The sequence below is a fragment of the Aethalodelphis obliquidens genome, unplaced genomic scaffold (genome assembly GCF_003676395.1).
Source record: "Aethalodelphis obliquidens isolate GAN/ISIS:26980383/991018 unplaced genomic scaffold, ASM367639v1 scaffold16, whole genome shotgun sequence".
NCBI classification, from domain to species: Eukaryota; Metazoa; Chordata; class Mammalia; order Artiodactyla; family Delphinidae; genus Aethalodelphis; species Aethalodelphis obliquidens.
In genome coordinates, this window is record NW_020837960.1 from 18,386,391 (window position 1) to 18,404,631 (window position 18,241).

The 18,241-nt window shown below is 41.0% G+C and overlaps 1 long non-coding RNA gene across 8 annotated transcripts in view; it reads right to left on the bottom strand.

Annotated features, from left to right (window-relative positions):
- The window catches only part of LOC113625648 (uncharacterized), a 42,066-nt gene that overhangs the window by 13,514 nt on the left and 10,311 nt on the right, over positions 1-18,241 (bottom strand). For 5 of the 8 annotated variants that reach the window (XR_003434772.1, XR_003434774.1, XR_003434775.1 and 2 more), the window contains exons 2-4: positions 8,091-8,286; positions 7,710-7,877; positions 5,525-5,575 (exon numbers count right to left, since the gene is read on the bottom strand). This is a non-coding gene — a long non-coding RNA (uncharacterized LOC113625648). The remainder of the gene's footprint in view (positions 1-5,524; positions 5,576-7,709; positions 7,878-8,090; positions 8,287-18,241) is intronic. The other 3 variants (XR_003434777.1, XR_003434779.1, XR_003434778.1) reach the window with 1 other exon arrangement.

Genomic DNA, 18,241 nt, shown 5'->3' on the forward strand with positions numbered 1-18,241 from the left:
CCTTAAAATTGTGAAGAAGGAAAAAGAAATCTGTGCTAGCTTTGCTGTTGCACCTCAAACTGCAAAAGCTGAGGTCACAGTGCATGATAAATGCTTAGTTAATACAAAAAAAGGCATTAAATTTGAGAGAGAGACCACATTCACAAAACTTTCATTACAGTATATTGTTATAATTGTTCTATTTTGTTATTATTGTTGTTAATCTCTTACAGTGCCTGATTTGTAAATGAAACTTTATCATAACTACGTAGGTACAGGAAAAACATAGTATATATAGGGTTTGGTACTATCCAAGGTTTCAGGCATCCATTGGGGGTCTTGCAACAAATAGCCCAAGGAGAAGGGAGACAAATGTCTACAAATGGTCAAAAAGCACACAAAAAGAAGCTTGTTGCCTTTCAACCCCAAGTGGATATTCTGAGATTCAATCTTGGCCATCCAGGGTTAGTGCAGACCCCACAAGGTAAAGGGCACGACTCCCACAGGACTGTCCTTACTTCAGATGTCAGATCCACTTTGGAGGTCCCAGGCCACCCATACTTCTGACCAACTGGCTATAAATTCAGGGCTTTCAATAACCCCCTTAAGTCCAATAATTCACTGGAATGCCTCACAGAACTCAGGAAAGCTATACTTAAAATTTTATTAGGAAGATTACAGATTAGAAACAGCTAATGAAGAGACAGCTGGGCGGAAGAGAAAATAGGAGCGATTGCTAATGGATTTGGGTTTCTTTTGAGGGCAATAAAGATGTTCTAAAGTAGATGGTGTTGATAGTGTACCACCTTGTGAACATACTAAAAAACCACAGAAATGTACACTTTAAAAGAATGAATTTTATAGTATGTGAATAATATGTCTATAAAACTGTCAATAGGCTTGGTAAGAGTTAGGAAGTATAATGAAAAAGTATCCCATTGAACAATAAGAGCATTAAGAATTAACTTGATGGGCTTCCCTGGTGGCACAGTGGTTAAGAATCCGCCTCCCAATGCAAGGGACACGGGTTCGAGCCCTGGTCCGGGAAGATCCCACATGCTGCGGAGCAACTAAGCCCGTGTGCCATAACTACTGAGCCTGCGCTCTAGAGTCCGTGAGCCACAACTACTGAGCTCACACGCCTAGGGCCCGTGATCTGCAACAGGAGAAGCCACCGCAATGAGAAGCCCACACACCGCAACAAAGAGTAGCCCTCGCTCACCGCAACTAGAGAAAGCCTACGCACAGCAACGAAGACCCAACACAGCCAAAAATAAATAAATAAAATGAATAAATTTATTTAAAAAAAGAAAAGAATGAACTTGACATGAAATATCTTAGGCCTATGTAAGGAATCTACAAATCCTGATCTAGGGTCATAATCAAAGACCTAAATAAATGTTTAGGGTATGTTTCCAGATATTTTGAAATATTCTGAAAAGTAAATTCTTCCTAAATTCACATATAAATTTAATAGTATTCCAAAGGATTTCTTTTGAGGAGGATGTGTCAAAAGTAGTATAAAAATATATGAAAGAGGGACTTCCCTGGTGGTCCAGTGGCTAGGATGGCTAGGACTCCACGCTCCCAATGCAGGGGGCCCGGGTTCAATCCCTGGTTGGGGAACTAGATCGCACATGCCGCAACTAAGGGTCTGCATGCTGCAACTAAAAAAGATCCTGTGTGCCACAACTAAGACCCAGGGCAGCCAAATAAATAAATAAATATTTTAAAATATATGAAAGAATATATAATATAGTATAGTATAAAAATACATATGGAAGAAATAAGTCAATGTAAGTTCATCCATTGTAACAAAAGTACCACTCTTGTGGGGATGCTGATAATGTGTGGGGGCAGGGGATTTATGGGATGGATCTCTCTGTACCTTCCTCTTAGTTTTGCTGTGAATCGAAAACTTCTCTATTAAGTATAGATCATCCCCAACATAGGATGGTTCGACTTACAATTTTTCGACTTTATGAAATTGCGAAAGCAATAAGCATTCAGTAGAAACCATGCTTAGAATTTTGAACTTTACTCTTTTCCCAGGCTAGCGATCCTTTTTCATGATGCTGGGCAGCGAGCTGCAGCTCCCAGTCAGCCTCGTGATCACAATACACTTACAACCATTCTATACCCAGACAACCATTCTGTTTTTTACTTTCAAGTCAATAAATTAATGCTATATTCCACACTTTATTATAAAATAGGCTTTGCATTAGATGATTTTGCCCAACTGTAGGCTAATGCAAGTGTTTTGAGCACGTGTAAGTTAGGCTAGGCTAAGCCACGATGTTCAGTGGGTAGGTGCGTTAAACGCACTTTTGACTTAACAGTATTTTCAATTTATGTTGGGTTTATTGGGATGTAACCCCATCGTAAGTCGAGGAAGATCTGTATATATGGAAGAATACATATATAAGAATAATGGACATTTTGAAAAAGAGAAGAAGAGGTAACATTAAAGATAATATAGTCTAAAAAACATACAGAGGAGATAAGGGTCATATCAGATACCAAAACACATTATAAAACAATACTGATTAAACGTATAGTATAGGCATAGGACTCACAGACAGAACAACCAATCAGAATGAAAAGTCCAGAAGCAGATTTAAAGTTATTTACAAATTTAGCATGTATCAATGACAGCATTTCAGTTGAAAAGAGAAAGGATGGATTATTTTATAAGTTTGGGATAACTGCCTAAACAATAGGAAAAAAATAGACTCCTGCCTCACAGATATAATCAAAAGTTTAGTAGGTTAAAGATGTAAATGTAACAAAAGTTTCTAGGGCTTCGCTGGTGGCGCAGTGGTTGAGAGTCTGCCTGCCGATGCAGGGGACGCGGGTTCGTGCCCCGGTCCGGGAAAATCCCACATGCTGCGGAGCAGCTGGGCCCGTGAGCCATGGCCGCTGAGCTTGCGCGTCCGGAGCCTGTACTCCGCAACGGGAGAGGCCACAACGGTGAGAAGCCCGCGTACCGCACCAAAAAAAAAAAAAAAAAAAAAAAAAGTTTCTAATGAATCCATTAATTACTAGGAGAAAATACAGTTTCTCTTAGTTTATTTATATAATCTTGGGTACAGAATGTCCTACATTCTGTAGGACATTTAAAAAAAATCTTTATGCCCAGAAAATTAAATTTAAAGTTAAGACAAACCGGATGGAAACTTGTTAGAGTATATGTAGTTCTAAATGTAGAATACACACAGATGTACGATAAATATATAGACAGGGCTGTTAAAACTCAATAATATAAATATTCGAAGTCAATATCTTATGTTCAGAGGACATGAACAGACATTTCACAGAGGAAGCAATGTACATGGTCAATAAACATTGTTTTTAAAATTCAGTCTCACTAGAAATCAAACAAAAGCAACTAAAAACAAGATCCTATTTTTCATCATTAGATCAGCAAACATTAAAAAGAATTATATACTCAGGGTGACAAGAGTGTGGGAAAGAGCATTCTCAGCCACTATTGGTGGGAATATAAATTGAAACAATTTAGCAATAAGCATTTTTTTTTTTGCTATAGCCCAGCAATAAGCATTTTTAAAAATCTTAAATATGTAACTACTCTTTGATGCAGAAATCCTACTTCTAAGAATTTGTCCTAGGGAAATACAAAAAAAGAATTTGTCCTAGGGAAGTAACCAGTTATTTGTACAAAGATTTATTTGCAAGGATGTCCACTTACACATTGTTTATAAAAGTAATAAAAAAGGAAATAATATAAATGTTTCATAGCAGGATATTGATTAAAGAAGTTATGATATGCCCATACTATAAAATAGTGCATCTGTTCAATATTTTAATGGTGTATTTATTGACATGGACAATATTTATTACATATTGGTAAGTTAAATTATAACATGGCATGAGTATATTTTCTAAAAATTGTAAACGCTACTATATACACTATTTTGGCAAAAGTCTGAAAGAAAATAAACCACCAATGTTGATTCTGGTTTGTTCTGGTGACAAGATTATGGACACTTTTTCATTTATCCCATTTCCATCTTCTCTGTAATTATGTAATAAAATGATGATTATCAAAGAATGACAAAATTCAAAAATCTAAAAGGAAATAAATGGAGAAATAACTATTAAAAAATAAGAGTCCTGAAGACAGAGTCTCTTTGTGACTATATCTCTGAATATAAGTTAGGCTACATGGGTTCCATGAAAAAAAAAAAAATCCTCTGGACTTCACTAAACGCTGACCTGAAAGGGAGAGAGGCGCCTGAATGTTCTTTGCGAAATCCCACCTGCACGATGCTATTTTAAAAATCGTACTAATGGTCATAAAGGATCTTGAAAGGTGAAGGCTAAATAAATTACAATGACAGAAACAAATCAGCAAAAATAATCTATGATCTGGGAATTGTTATGTGTGTGATAAACCATCTCAGCAACAAAGGCCTGCTTTTTTTTAGATGCAGCCACATAACCCCTGCTGGGGGATTCTGAAGGAGAGCTGCCGAGCTGGCTGTTTCATTTCGTGATTTACTCTTCATTTCTTCCAAGAATATTCAGACTGAAATTGGACTGCCTGTTGTTATGCATCCTTAAAAAACAAAAATAAATTCTAGCAGAACGGGAGCAAAACTTGGTTCTCTTATCTAACGCATTCAGAGGTCAGTTATAATAAGCAAAGAGACTACTCTGTGTGACAGACAAAAAGATATGGGACCAAACAGACATAAGGGAGAGTTTTTTCCTCCCACAAATGTGTGTATGACATGTGCAAAGTGCATAAAGCAAGCCCTGGGATGGTCCAATAGCGCACTCGCTACTCTGGGCATTTTCCACTTCATTTACCTTTTATATGCTGTGCCTTAAGCTACACAAAATGTAGAGAAATTTGCATGATTTGGTTATTTATTATTTGAATATGCGGTTAATGAGGTCTCCTGGTGTCTTAGGTTGGGCACCAGGAAATAGACTCTGAGACAGAGATTTGTGGGTGGGAAATCTATTGGGAACAACACCTATAAGGGAGCCAGGGGAACAGGACAGGGGCAGAAGGTTGGGCTCAGGTGACCTCACGGGAAGTTCAGGAGGTGGGATGGCTCATCCGAGCTGTCTCATATTGAGGCAAGACGGCTGGATCTTCATACTCTCTTCCACTTGTACCTATCACTCACCCCTTTGGAAAGGGGCCTAACCTTAAGAAAGGCTGCTTCCTTCAGGCAAGTCCTTGAGAGGACTCAGCTGAAAGCCATCAGGGGCCAACACTTCCGGCACCTGGGGGTCTCCAACCTGAAGGGGGATCTAGGCTGGGTGCTATGGACTGAATGTTTGTGTCCCCCCTTTTCCAAATTCGTATGTCAAAACCATAATTCCCAGCGTGATGACACTTGGAGGTGGGACATCTGGGAGGTAGTTAGGGTTCGATTAGGTCATGAGGGTGAAGCCCCCATCATGGGATTAATGCCTTTAGAAGAAGAGGAGGAGACACATGAGATCTCTCTCTGCGTGAACGAACCAAGGAAAGGCCATGTGAGAACGTAACCAGGAAGAGAGCTCTCACCTGTACCTGGCCATGCTGACCCCTGATCTCAGACTTCCAGCCTCCAGAAACCTGAGAGATAAATGTTTGTTGTTTAAGCCACAGTGGTAATTAGTTTTGGCAGCCCGAAAATTTTAAGATACTGGGCATTGCAGCGAACACTATAGACAGTAATACCCTGACTTATATTAACAGTAGAACATTTCTCAACTCTGTCCTGCTCAGGTAAAACATGAGAGGCAAATTAATAGTTGAAGGTAGAGTTCTTAAGAAAGCAGTTATGCATTTTAATCAAAAAGTATTAACTTGACTTCTAGAATGGTAAAGTAGGAATAATTGTTACTCTCCACCTCTTGCCCTGTTATCAGTCCAGGTCATGTAGTAAGTTGTCCTGTTAATAAAGAAGTGAACTTAGTATCCAAGAGAAAAATTTGAATTATATTTGTTTCCCTCTGTTTCTGTCACTGTCACTTTTCTATCTTATTTGGAAGACTAAAAAGGCCACTTAGGGACTTCCCTGGTGGCGCAGTGATAAGATGACACACTCCAAATGCAGGGGTCCTGGGTTAGATCCTTGATCAGGGAACTAGATCCCACATTTCATGCCGAAACTAAGAGTTTGAATGCCACAACTAAGGAGCCCGAGAGCCACAACTAAGGAGCTGGCAAGCTGCAACTAAGGAGCCCACCTGCCACAACTAAGACCTGGTACAACCAAATAAATAAATAAATTAATTAATTAAAAATAATTTTTAAAAGGCCACTTAGGGTAGGCTGCTTACATTTCATAATAAACAGTGAAAATTTTTTTGTTTGTTTTTCTTTTTTCTTTTATTGGCCATACTGCTCAGCTTTGGAGATCTTAGTTCCCTGACCAGGAATTGAACCTGTGCCCCAGCACTGAAAGTGCCAAGTCCTAACCACTGGACCTCCAGGGAATTCCCAATAGTGAAAAAGCTTTGATTTGAGTTTTATCTTGAAAAGTGAAATAAAAATTGTGAAAGTATATTTACTTTATATCTACCAAAATATAGGCTATAATGATAACTACAGGCTTACTCTTAGAACTAAGAACAAGTCCAATGACTGACTGGAATTTTTGGACATAATTTTTTCCAACAAAATCTTATAATGGCACAAGTGACATTTTTCCTTTGTATTTTATTTGTGCAGCATGAAAATGAAGATGGATATTTAACAAAATGCTTGAGGGTTTTATTAATTTTCCCACAGTCTCTCAATCCTTCAGTTAAAACTCACAGGGAGTTGAACTCATCTTTGGAAACATCTCTGCTGTCTTCATTCTTTTGGATGTTTCTCTCTAGTTGTGGACATTTCCACTTGGACATCCAAGAGACATATCAGTCTTCACGAGTCCAAAACAGACCCTTGGTTCTCAATTTTCCCTGCCCCTTCCCAACCTCTACTCCATTTTCTCTCCTCCAGCTGCCCAAGACAAATATTAGGAATTATCCTTGATTTCTTTTTTTTTTTCTTCTCTCACATGTGACATCCAATCCATCAGCAAGTCCACCTGGCTCTGCACCCCCAACCTGACTCCTTCTCACCACCTCCACTGCTTCCTTCCAGAGCCAGCCACCATCTACACCTGCCCAACCAACTTCACCACCTTCCTAATGGTCTCCCAGCTTCTACTCTTTGTCCCTACAACTTCTCTCCACAGAGCAGCCAGAGTGATTTTTAAATGTATTTTTTTTTATTAGGTACAACATTTGCATGGTTCGAAGTTCAACACACTATAAAAAGATAGGCTCAGAGAACTCTATAACCTACTCCTGCATCCCTCACCCCAACTCTCTAATGATATTTATTTCCATTGGTATCTTTTTTTTTTATCCTTCTAGGATTTTTTTTTTTTTTTTTTTTTGCAGTACGCGGGCCTCTCACTGTTGTGGCCTCTCCCGTTGCGGAGCACAGGCTCTGGATGCGCAGGCTCAGCGGCCATGGCTCACGGGCCCAGCCGCTCCGCGGCATGTGGGATCTTCCCGGACCGGGGCACGAACCCGAGTCCCCTGCATCGGCAGGCAGATTCTCAACCACTGCACCACCAGGGAAGCCCTATCCTTCTAGGATTTTTAAGGCAAATGCAAGCATATGCAAATATATCTCTCACCTTATTACATAAAAGGTAGCCTACTATAGAGACTATTCTACAGTGTTCTGTATCTTGCTTTTTTTCACTTACCAATACATCCTAAAGCTCTTTTCATATTAGCACATAGAGATCTTCCTTATTTGTTTTTCCCGCTGCTTATCATACCATCGTTTATTTAACCAGGTACCTTTTGCTGAGCAAATAATGCAACAATGAAAGACTTCATACAGGTGTCATTTCATACATGTGGAGCTGCATCTATGGGATAAAATCACAGAAATACAGTTGCAAAATCATGTATTTTAGTGTATTTGCCAGTTTCAAAATGAAAATTTTAGAGATAAATCTGATTGTCACTTGCCCTGCTTAAAGGCCTCCCCCAATTCCCCATCCCAATCAGAATAAAAACAAAAAGCACTGAGACCCACAAGGCCATCCCTAATCTTAATCCTAAACAAGGCCTTTGCCTACCTCTTCGATGTCAATGTCTTTTCCCCTCTTTCACTGTGGACTAAGCTCATTGGCCTTCTTTCATCAATCTCATAAAATTATCTTTCATGAGATGCGCAATTTCACTTTGTAGTTGATTTCCGTTGTGTTTGGACTGTATTGTCAAATACGTGTAAAAATCCAGTCATCAACTCGAGACTTGACAAAGAAATTGACCCTAGAAGGGGAGAATAGACGTTAATGTTTAATGGGGATGGGTATTTATAAGCAGTCATTTGATAAGTAAACGTTTCTAAGTTATGATGACTTTTACTCTCCCTCATAACTTCAAACTTCAGGGATTCAGAGAATGAATGCTGAGATAATGAGGACTTTCTATCATTCTGTAGCTGTGTGACCACGGATCCCAGACACATAAAGGTGGAAGTCTAACCTTACACAGAAAGCCAACACGGTCGGGAAAGAACAGTGGGCTGGAAACGGCAAGCGCTGTGTTCTGCCACTAAGTAAGCTGTGGGAGCTTAGAAAGGCCATTTCATCTTTCTCTGCCTCATTTTATATGTATGAAAAGGAAGAAAATGGAATTCATCATGAGTCTCAACCTTTTCACTCCCCAGGGATTCCTTTTATTACCCCCACTCATTTTTATAATATGTTGAGAAATTTTATCTACCGAAAGTTATTTGTTATAATTTATGTTACCATGTTCATTGTTCACTGTTAGCATGTTCATTGTTAATTTATCAACACTATATATAATTTTGAATTCTGCTTAGCATTAAATAATCAGCTGCTGTTGGTTGACCCAAAGCAAAGAAATTCATATTTTCATTTGCCTGTGTAGCTCTATCTTGTTTAATTCCTAAGGCTGGGAATCTCAGGACCTACATGACTGTAAGTTTCTTTACCAGTCTGGGAGTCAATGTCATGTATATAATCATCTAGTCCAGAGGATTTTTATTTTTATTTTTAAAATTTTTATTATTTATTTATTTATATTTTCACGGCACTGGGCGGCTTGTGGGATCTTAGTTCCCCGACCAGGGACTGAACCCGGCCCTTGGCAGTGAAAGCATGGAGTCCTAACCACTGTACTGCCAGGGAATTCCCTAGTCCAGAGAATTTTTTTTTTTTTTTTTTTGCGGTACGCGGGCCTCTCCCGCTGCGGAGCACAGGCTCTGGACGCGCAGGCTCAGCAGCTATGGCTCACGGGCCCAGCCGCTCCGCGGCATGTGGGATCTTCCCGGACCGGGGCACGAACCCGTGTCCCCTGCATCGGCAGGCGGACTCTCAACCACTGCGCCACCAGGGAAACCCCTCCTGAGGATTTTTAGATGGTGCCTCACAGAGCCCTGGAGCTCAGAGCTGAAGTGACGGTAGGGAAGGAGGAGGTGAAGCAAGGAGTCTTAGGGTCCCCAAACCTATTTTATCTAGAGTACCTCCACTTTTTTTTACTGTCCTGTATATTGTGTTCTGCCTAGGATTTTGTTTGAAGAAAGGTTTAAGCTATTAAAAATAATTTGAAAAAAAAAGAAAAAAATAATAATTTGAAAAATACATCAATCAAACTCGATTGTATAGATGAGGATAATGAGGCTCAGAAAAGTTCAATGAAATTTGCCCAAGGTTACAGAGCTAATTAATGGCCAAATGTTCATTCAGTCAATCAACACATACTTATTGAACATTGTGGAAATTAAAATTATAAAACTTTGATTCAGTCTTGGTCTAAAAACAATCTATGGGTCACCATGATGTTTGATCAGAAGCATTAGGACAAAAGAATCTTCTTTTCTTTTTTTTAATTCAATTTTTTTTTTTGGCCACACCCCGTGGCTGGCAGGTTCTTAATTCCTCGACCGGGGATCGACAGTGAAAGCGTGGAGTCCTAACCACTGGACCAGCAGGGAATTCCCTAAAGAATCTTATTTTCACGAACTGGTGGAGAATTGACATTAATGTGCATGCTACTCCTGTTTGGTAAGAAAAGGAAGAGAGTGCAGAAGAATATCTGCATGCTGGTGACCGCGGGAGAGCGATGAACAGAGTTCTGTTAGAGGACAGGCCAGGTGGGGTAAAGGTCTTATTTCAGTTTAAATTCTTAGGGGTTCTGTCTCTGACTGTCACACTATTGCTATTTTTTAGTGTCACAGAGGAGGAGCCAAGATCATCTATAAGGTTTTTTATTTCATTTCCCAAATTAAGCATGTTACCTCTAAGCTTGGAAAAACCTGTGGCTATGCGAAATGTGTTAATTTAATCTATAAGATATATTTGTAATAAAAGTCAATTGATTGAATTTGCTCAACTTAAGCTGATAATAAATTCTCTGGCCTTATGATAGTTCACCTACAACGGGGTGTTATGTATGTTCGGTTTTTAGTCCAAAAACTACAGACTCTCTGGTTCTAGCTTTCTCCCTGCAAACTATTTGAAATAAAGCGTGTCTTTGGCAGATTCAAAGACAAATGTACCACAAAGCCTCATTCTTTCTCAGCACCAATCAAGTCAGCCATTCTTCTAGGCACTGAGGATACAGCAACGAACATTGGAAAGAGTTTCCTGCTTCCATGGACCAGAATTGGTTCTCTTGGTTTCTGGTCCAATGCTGTTTCTGCTACACTGTGCAGACTGAAGACTCATTCTGCTCTTTTGCAAATACTTGTCATTACAGAGTGTGCTTATGTCTCCCCCATGTTATTTATTCATTTATTCCACAAATATTTATTGAGTAGCTTCTATTACCAGATTATGCTAAGTGCTAGGCATCCTGACATGAATTAGCTCTCAAGGTGCTCACAGACCTATGGAACAGAGACTTGTAAACAAATTTCAAACCAGCATAATAAGTACGATGGAGGGAGAAGAACGAGCTACAGACATACTACACAGCTGCAACTGATTAACTCCCTCTGGCATGATATCCAAACTTGGATTTGAAAGGTTAATAGAGGTTTCCCAGGCAAACCCAATGACGGCGGGAGTAGGAATGGCATATACAAAGGTACAGAAGAAACAAGAGAGAACATGCACATTCTCAGGAACTATCTGCTGTTTGGTATTGATGGAGTTTGAAGCACAAAGTGGATGGGAGACAGGAATTTGATGGAATCTCTATGTAATGGCCTCTGTTTTCTCTGTGAGTGAAGAAAGACAGCATTTTTGGAGACTAAGGGAGGCAGAGGCTGGTAGGAAGTTTGAAGAGAGGTTTAAAAGAGCTGCTGAATTGTTTATAAAAATAGAAAGGATTAGGGAAAAAACAGAAGGTCCATTCATGGGAGACTGGCCTAATATAGTTCACTTGTGCAATGGAATACTATGCAGCCAGGAAAAAGGATAAATACTGATATGAAAAGATCTACACGATATCTTATTTAGTGAAAAGAAGCAAGATGCAGAACTGTGTGTACTACTTTAACTTTTGTGTAAAAGGCAGTAGGAAATTAAAAATATTTCCTTACATGCATAAAATATCTCTGGAAGAATGCATGAGAAAGAGATAGCTTTGGTTGCTTATGGTAAGGGAAGCTTGATAGCTGGGTTACATTGTAGGGGGGAACACTTTACACTGTGTAGTTTTTATTTATTTATTTATTTGGTTGCACTGGGTCTTAGTTGTGGAAGGCAGGCTCCTTAGTTGCAGCACATGGGCTCCTTTGTTGTGGCATGTGACCTGTTAGTTGCAGCATGCATGCGGGATCTAGTTCCCTGACCAGTGATCGAACCCGGGCCCCTGCATTGGGAGCGTGGAGTATTATCCACTGTGCCACCAGGGAAGTCCCCTACACTGTATAGTTTTGAATTTTGGATCACAGTAATGTGTTATCTACTCAAAAATAATTTAAAAGTGAAATCTCTAAAATTTTTTTAATAAAATGAGAAGGAATAGTTTCTTAGGACAATGGAAGATAAAACTAAATTTTGGCATCAAGGCTATGTTCCTCTGGAACCTGGTACTTACTCCTAACTTGAGGAAATGCAAAGGGGAATCTTTATTTTCATTAGCAGAGCCTATTTAAGAAAGGTGATTTGGTTGAATCATGGGGATCAGAGTTGTAGAGAGTCTATAGAAAAACCTAACCAAGGCTTCTGGCTTGGCTTCTTGCAGCCCAGGGTCTCCAACCATGGCTTCTGCAGCTTATTTACAACATCTCTTTGGTTACATCCAAGCAGCCCCTTAAATTCCTTTACTGCACTTCTTGGTGCAAAACCATGTTGGTACAAAGTGAATTAAAACAGAACTTTGCTCTTCAGGAGCTAGGAAGTTAAAGGACCCTGATTATTTCATAATGCGTGAACAAATAACGAACAGGACTAATTTTTGCGTGTGGATTGTTGAATCTGGTTCATTCTCTCACAAGCAAACCCTTTTATCTCTAAGCAAGTATATAAAGAAATGTTCTGGGTGTCCGACAGCAAGCCTGTGAAGTACTGTCTACGGGCCACATAACATCAGGGAATGAGGATGCGGGGATGACCAATCTGTCATCCCTGGGGTCTGGGACCACACGGGGCAATGACAGAGACATGAAGAGAACATTGGAATAAAGTGTGGTCCTTGCTATCAGGGAGGCATGAACGAAATTCCGTGGGAGCCCAGAGGTAGGAGCAAGTAACTCTGCTTGCAAAGAGTTAGGAAGGGCTTCATGGAGGAGAAAATATGTAACCCAAGTCTTAACTAAGGAGTTGAAGTTGAGGGAGGTTGAGAAAGACATTCCAAGCAGGGAGAATACAGTGGGCAAAGGCAGTGAATATCAGAATAACCTGGTTCGTTCATGGGACACCAAGCAGCTTGCTCTGACTCCACGGCAGCCGCTTTTCGGGGAGTGGCAAGTATCCGGGCTAGAAAGGAAGGTCCGGACAGGGTTATAAAATGTCTTGTGTGCCGGGCGAACAAGTTCAGACTTTGTCATGCTCTCAGTCAACAGGCTCATTCGGTACTTTGCCATTACTCTCTAACCTGTTTTAAGCAGGTCGTCCTGTTGGCTTTCATACTCTTGTTAGACACAGAACAGGGATGTGGAAGGCAGGTTGGTAAACAGTGTTATCTTCCCCATTCTTCCTTTTTATTCTTCTCTCACATCTAATTAGTCATCAAAGTCTATTCTGTCACAAATGCTTTCTTTGTTTTTGCCTTAGATCAACCATTTAGCAAGCATTTGCCTGAGGCAAGTACTGGGCTAAAGACTTTATACACACCATCTTATTCAACCTTCAAACAGCCCTGTGAGGTCACGTTTTAGTCAGTGTTCTTGGTAGCAGGCAACAGATGTCTTAAGTAGAAAGGCAATTTACTGGAAAGTTATCAGGCAACCCACAGAACTTATAGGAAGGTAGAAGACTAGGTTCAGGGAAGAGCCAAGGGAAGAAGCAGAGCACAAAGTTGGGATCCAACCTCAGCTACAATTCCCAGGACATGCCCCGCCATGCCTCTGGATGCTAATCTCACCACAGAGACTTCGAAGATTCTCAAGCTGACCACAGTGCCTTTGCATCACCACCCCCCAGCACAGAGAGGAGGGAGAGCATCAACTGGCTCTACTCAAAGCATGAGGAACAGCTTCTCTTTTGTGGCTTCCCAATCCCATTGGGATTCATTCAAATTAGGAAGGATGTCTAGATAATGCACTTCAAAAACGACAAACACCCATGAGTGCATTTTGTAGATGAGGGAATAGCCTTATAGCAGGTAGGTTAGGTAGTCAAGCAACTCAGCTAGTCAGTGGGGAAGCCAGGCTTGGAGCCCGAGTCAGCTTGTTTGCAAAGCCCACGTGTGATGCAGTCCTTTGCACTGCCTTCTCTAAACGATCCCAGCTCCATTTCACAGCCCACACACCAGTCCACGCTCCCGTCACCTCGTCTGCATTACCGCCTCCTACCTGATCTCCCTGCTTTGTGCTCCCCCGTCTCAGTTCATTCTCTACACAGTTGCTAAGATAATATTTTTTGAGTACCATCCACATTACATCAACCACTTGTTTAAAAATCCGTGACTCACCCCTTCGAGAGCCTTTCCTGATTGATATCCACGCCGATCACTCAGTAATCAGTGAAATAACGTCGTTACAGTGCTATCACAGATGCATAATTTATACTACACTAGGTTATATTATGCATAGTCTCTAGCTATTCCATTGATGTGTGACTCTGCTAAGGTCGGAGAGCCAGTCTTCTGCTGCTTTTGCGACTCTAATGACAGTTACTAGCATCTAACACCTTGACCGTCTTCTAACTGAATCCTGGGGCCCTCCAGGAGAGTTGTGGTACTATCATCAATGTTATTATTTGCAAAGCACTTCTCATTGGCGAATTCATTATTAGCTTCCCTGACATTTCCCAATTGCTTCCTGTGTTTCTCTGCCATATATACTGTGCCCTACCTAGATTTAGTGTGTTACAAAATTGCTAATAATGCTAACAATTTTATTTCAGCTTTTGGAAATGTTTCTTTACTCCACCCCCAGATACTGTAAGTTGAGGAAAGGTAAAAAGTGGTATATTTTTTCTTTGAGCTGGGAGGTGAGAGGAAATATTATTTAGAGCATGTCCCTCCTTTCCAATTAGGAATAATAAAGGTTATATAAACATGGTGCACCACATGCGATTAGGGAATCTGCCTGGCCAGGTGACCAGCTTGAGGTTCCTATTAGAAAGCCTCTTGCCTGGTTCCTGAATTGCTTTCATATGGCAGAGGGCATCATTACAACTAATAATGCTCTGGACTCTCAAAAACCTCTAGATCCCTCTAAACCCAGATCAAGGAGGCCAAGGGCCAGAGCGCTGTAGGTGTCCTACCTCCCACCTCTCTGTGCTCCAGTCTCTAGCAACATTTTTTGAAGACTTGTCTCTTTCTTGAGTTTATGACATCAGAAGAGGTCATACCTACACACACAGCACACAACTTGAGGATCGCTCCCACCACTAGAATGAACAAAACTCAGAATTTATTTAAACAATACTCATATAGGCTGTGGTCTCTTCATAGATGTCAAGAGGAAGGATAAAAAGGTTAGGGTTTCTGTCTTCAAGGGGTTAACCTTCTGTATGGGGAGACAAATCTATTAAACGTACAATTGATGAATAATGGGATGAGGCAATAAAGTAAGTCTATGCTGGGTATAAGAATGGCACATGGAAGGGAGTAATCCACTCTGTTTGGTGGCGGGGCGGGGGTGTGGATACCCAGAGGCCTTACAGAGGATGAAATGCTTGAGCTAAGATTGAGGAAAGAGTAAGAATTTGCCAGACAGATGAAGTGGGGAAGAACATTCTAGGAAGAGAGCAGAGAGGTGTACCATGGGACGAAAGGCTTAGGTTATTGTCAGGTACCTTGGATTCTGAAGATGCTTATTGAGCATCCATTCTTTCCTTCTCTGCAAATTTCCTAGACAGGGGGTTGAGCGTAACTGACCTCGCTCCCGGCTCCAGGGATGGGTCTTGATTGGCCTTAGCCAGCTGGCATAATCCATTCCCCTGTCATAGCTGGTTCCCAGAGAGGCAGGTCCTCCAGGCCTAAGAAAATCAGCCATGGCATTCCTCAGGTATATTAGTTCAGGGCTGGCTATGTCCAATCAGAAAGAAGCCCAGGACTTCGGCTTGATAGTTGGGGAAGAGGAAGCATGTAAACCCGAGAGCCGCTAGTTTCCACTTTGTTACTTCAAGGGGAGCCCACCAGAGGAGAAAGACGTCACATGGAGCTAAGGGAATTGCAGAGAAATGGAGCCAAATGACCTGAACAAACTCCGACCAGAGATTAAGTGGAGCCTTGTGTTCCCTTCATTCTCTGAAAGATCAAGTCGGATTTTTTGTTACTTGCAGCTAAAATCATTCTACCTGACGCAGTGTCACTGGATTTGAGGTTGGAGGGGGTAGAGGGTGGGGAATGAATGGACTGGAGAGGTAGGCATGGGCCAGACGATGGGTATAGTTTCAACTCTAGAGACAGGGAAAGCTGTCAAAGGTTTCAGGCCGTTTTAGGGAGTAACAGGATCTGATGTGAGTTTTAGAACGATTACTCTAGCAGCGATGAGAAGCGTGGCTTCAAGGGAACACGTCTGGGGCCGAGAGAACAGGAAACCATGACACATTGCCACTTCCTTCATCATGCCATTCAAGGGTGCATGTTCTAGCTCCTTTTTGCATGAATCTCAAAAGGGAATCAGATTTTTTAAAATGCTTAATCTGAGAACATATGAAATAGGACATAAATTCTTCAGGATTTTATACCTGGGAAGTAAGGATGTATGTTTCAGATGCCCATAAAATTCTTCAGGGATTGAATGTAGGAGATCAAAGTTAGGGTTTTACTGTTTGGGCTGTCAGTAATACGTTGGCCTCCTTCTGTTTCTCGGTAGAACTTCCAATTTGTTCTATATTCCCTCTTAACTCTTTTTATTTATTTGTCAGTGCAGTCTTTTTTCTCATTGTTTTGAGTTTTTTGTTTTTGCTTTTTTCTCCCTAGAGACAGGATGGCAGTTGAAGAAAGAAAAACGTTGAGTCAATTGGCACAAAAGCCCTTTTCCCATGGTATCTCTTCTCTTGAGGGGAATTAACCTGATGCTCACCAATTTGACTCAAGAGGAGGCATCTTTGATAACAAATATTCATCCCAATCTCTTTGGACTCCATTTATTAATTGCCAAGTAAATTCTATTGATAGGAGCTATGTGGGTATGTGACTCTGCTCCACTTCACTGGAAACTGTTCTGTAAAGATATTAAGATTTAGTTAATCTTTCTGCTTGCTTGTCATCGCTGAGCTTCCTCTTCATGCCTTGCACTGTGCTTGATACTGGGGACAATAGGAGAAGAAAGCTGAGTCTCTGCTTAAAAAGGCTTGTAGGATAAATTCTGATGATGGGAGGTGTTTTCCTAAAACCAAGTCAATGAGGCCTAAGCAATAACAGTGGTTCCTATCTAAGATGGCTGTGTTATGTTGATCCTTAAACTCATGAGAGGTTTTAAAAAGCCTGATTAGATATATACAAAGAGTTTCAGATGCCGTTCTGCCAGGACTCCAGTGACATTAGAATTTTGGTCATTGACCACTGATCTTCAGTCAAGGTCTTTGAGGATAAAGATGATCTCATTCTTTGTTAACAGAATCATTTCTCTCCCTCATGTGTATAATTTTAGATGGAAAATGGAGCCAAAAGCAGGTACTTGTAGAAAAATGTGTTATCCCCCAAAGTTGCCACAATACACAAAATGTCCATTCTGTAAAGAACTGTAGTTATATGTGAGAGTTAGGGATTGTTTCCTCCAAATGAATAAACCATCTTGCCCAAATGGCAATAAATTTCACCTCTTCCCCATTTCACTATTTCCTATGGGCGATATTCATTCTCCAAAGTTCCCATTTAATTCCTTCTTACACTTTTTTTTTCTCTTTTTTGGCCGTGCCACGTGGCTTGAGGATCTGCGGATCTTAGCTCTCCAACTAGGGACCGAACCTGGGCCCTCGGCAGTGAAGGTGCCGGGTCCTAACCACTGGACCACAAGGGAATTCCCCCTTCATACATTCTTTTAAACATTATTTGATGTAGGAGGTTTACAGCAAAACTGACCGCATACTTGTCCACCAGAACCTGAGCGTAGTCCTGACCTTTATTTTCAAACCAAAATCTTTTCACATCAACTCCTCTCCTCTGCTTGCTCATTGGACCCTAGAGCCAGTGACCCTCTAATGATAAAACCAAGATATGAACCAAATCGAGCTCTGTCCTTGACTTCGCAAGGGAGTTAATCACATCTAGAGCCTGGCTCAGAGCAGGCACTGAGCAAATATTTGCTGGATAAAAGAATAAATGAAGATAATGTCTAAGGAGTTGTGAGTTAGTTTGAGTTTTCTTGAGCTAAACTGAGGACTCTGGCAGATTTAAGACCCTTGAATGACAAGCTGAGGAGGTTATATTCTCATTTCTGCTTTCAGTCAGCAAGTTTTTGAGACCCACCCCGCTCTAGGAATAATAGTCTCACTTCCTCTTGACCAAAGGCACTTGGGGTTCCTCTGCTCTTGGGTTCCTAAGAAGGGAGTTCACTGGTCACAGTCCCTGCCCCTTGCTTCAGCCCAGGTCAGGGCTAGTGTAAGGGCGGGTCTGCAGTGGCATCAAAGTTATTAGTAAAGAGAAAGCCAAGAAGGAACAGAAGCATACACTCTCTTCCTCCTTCTCT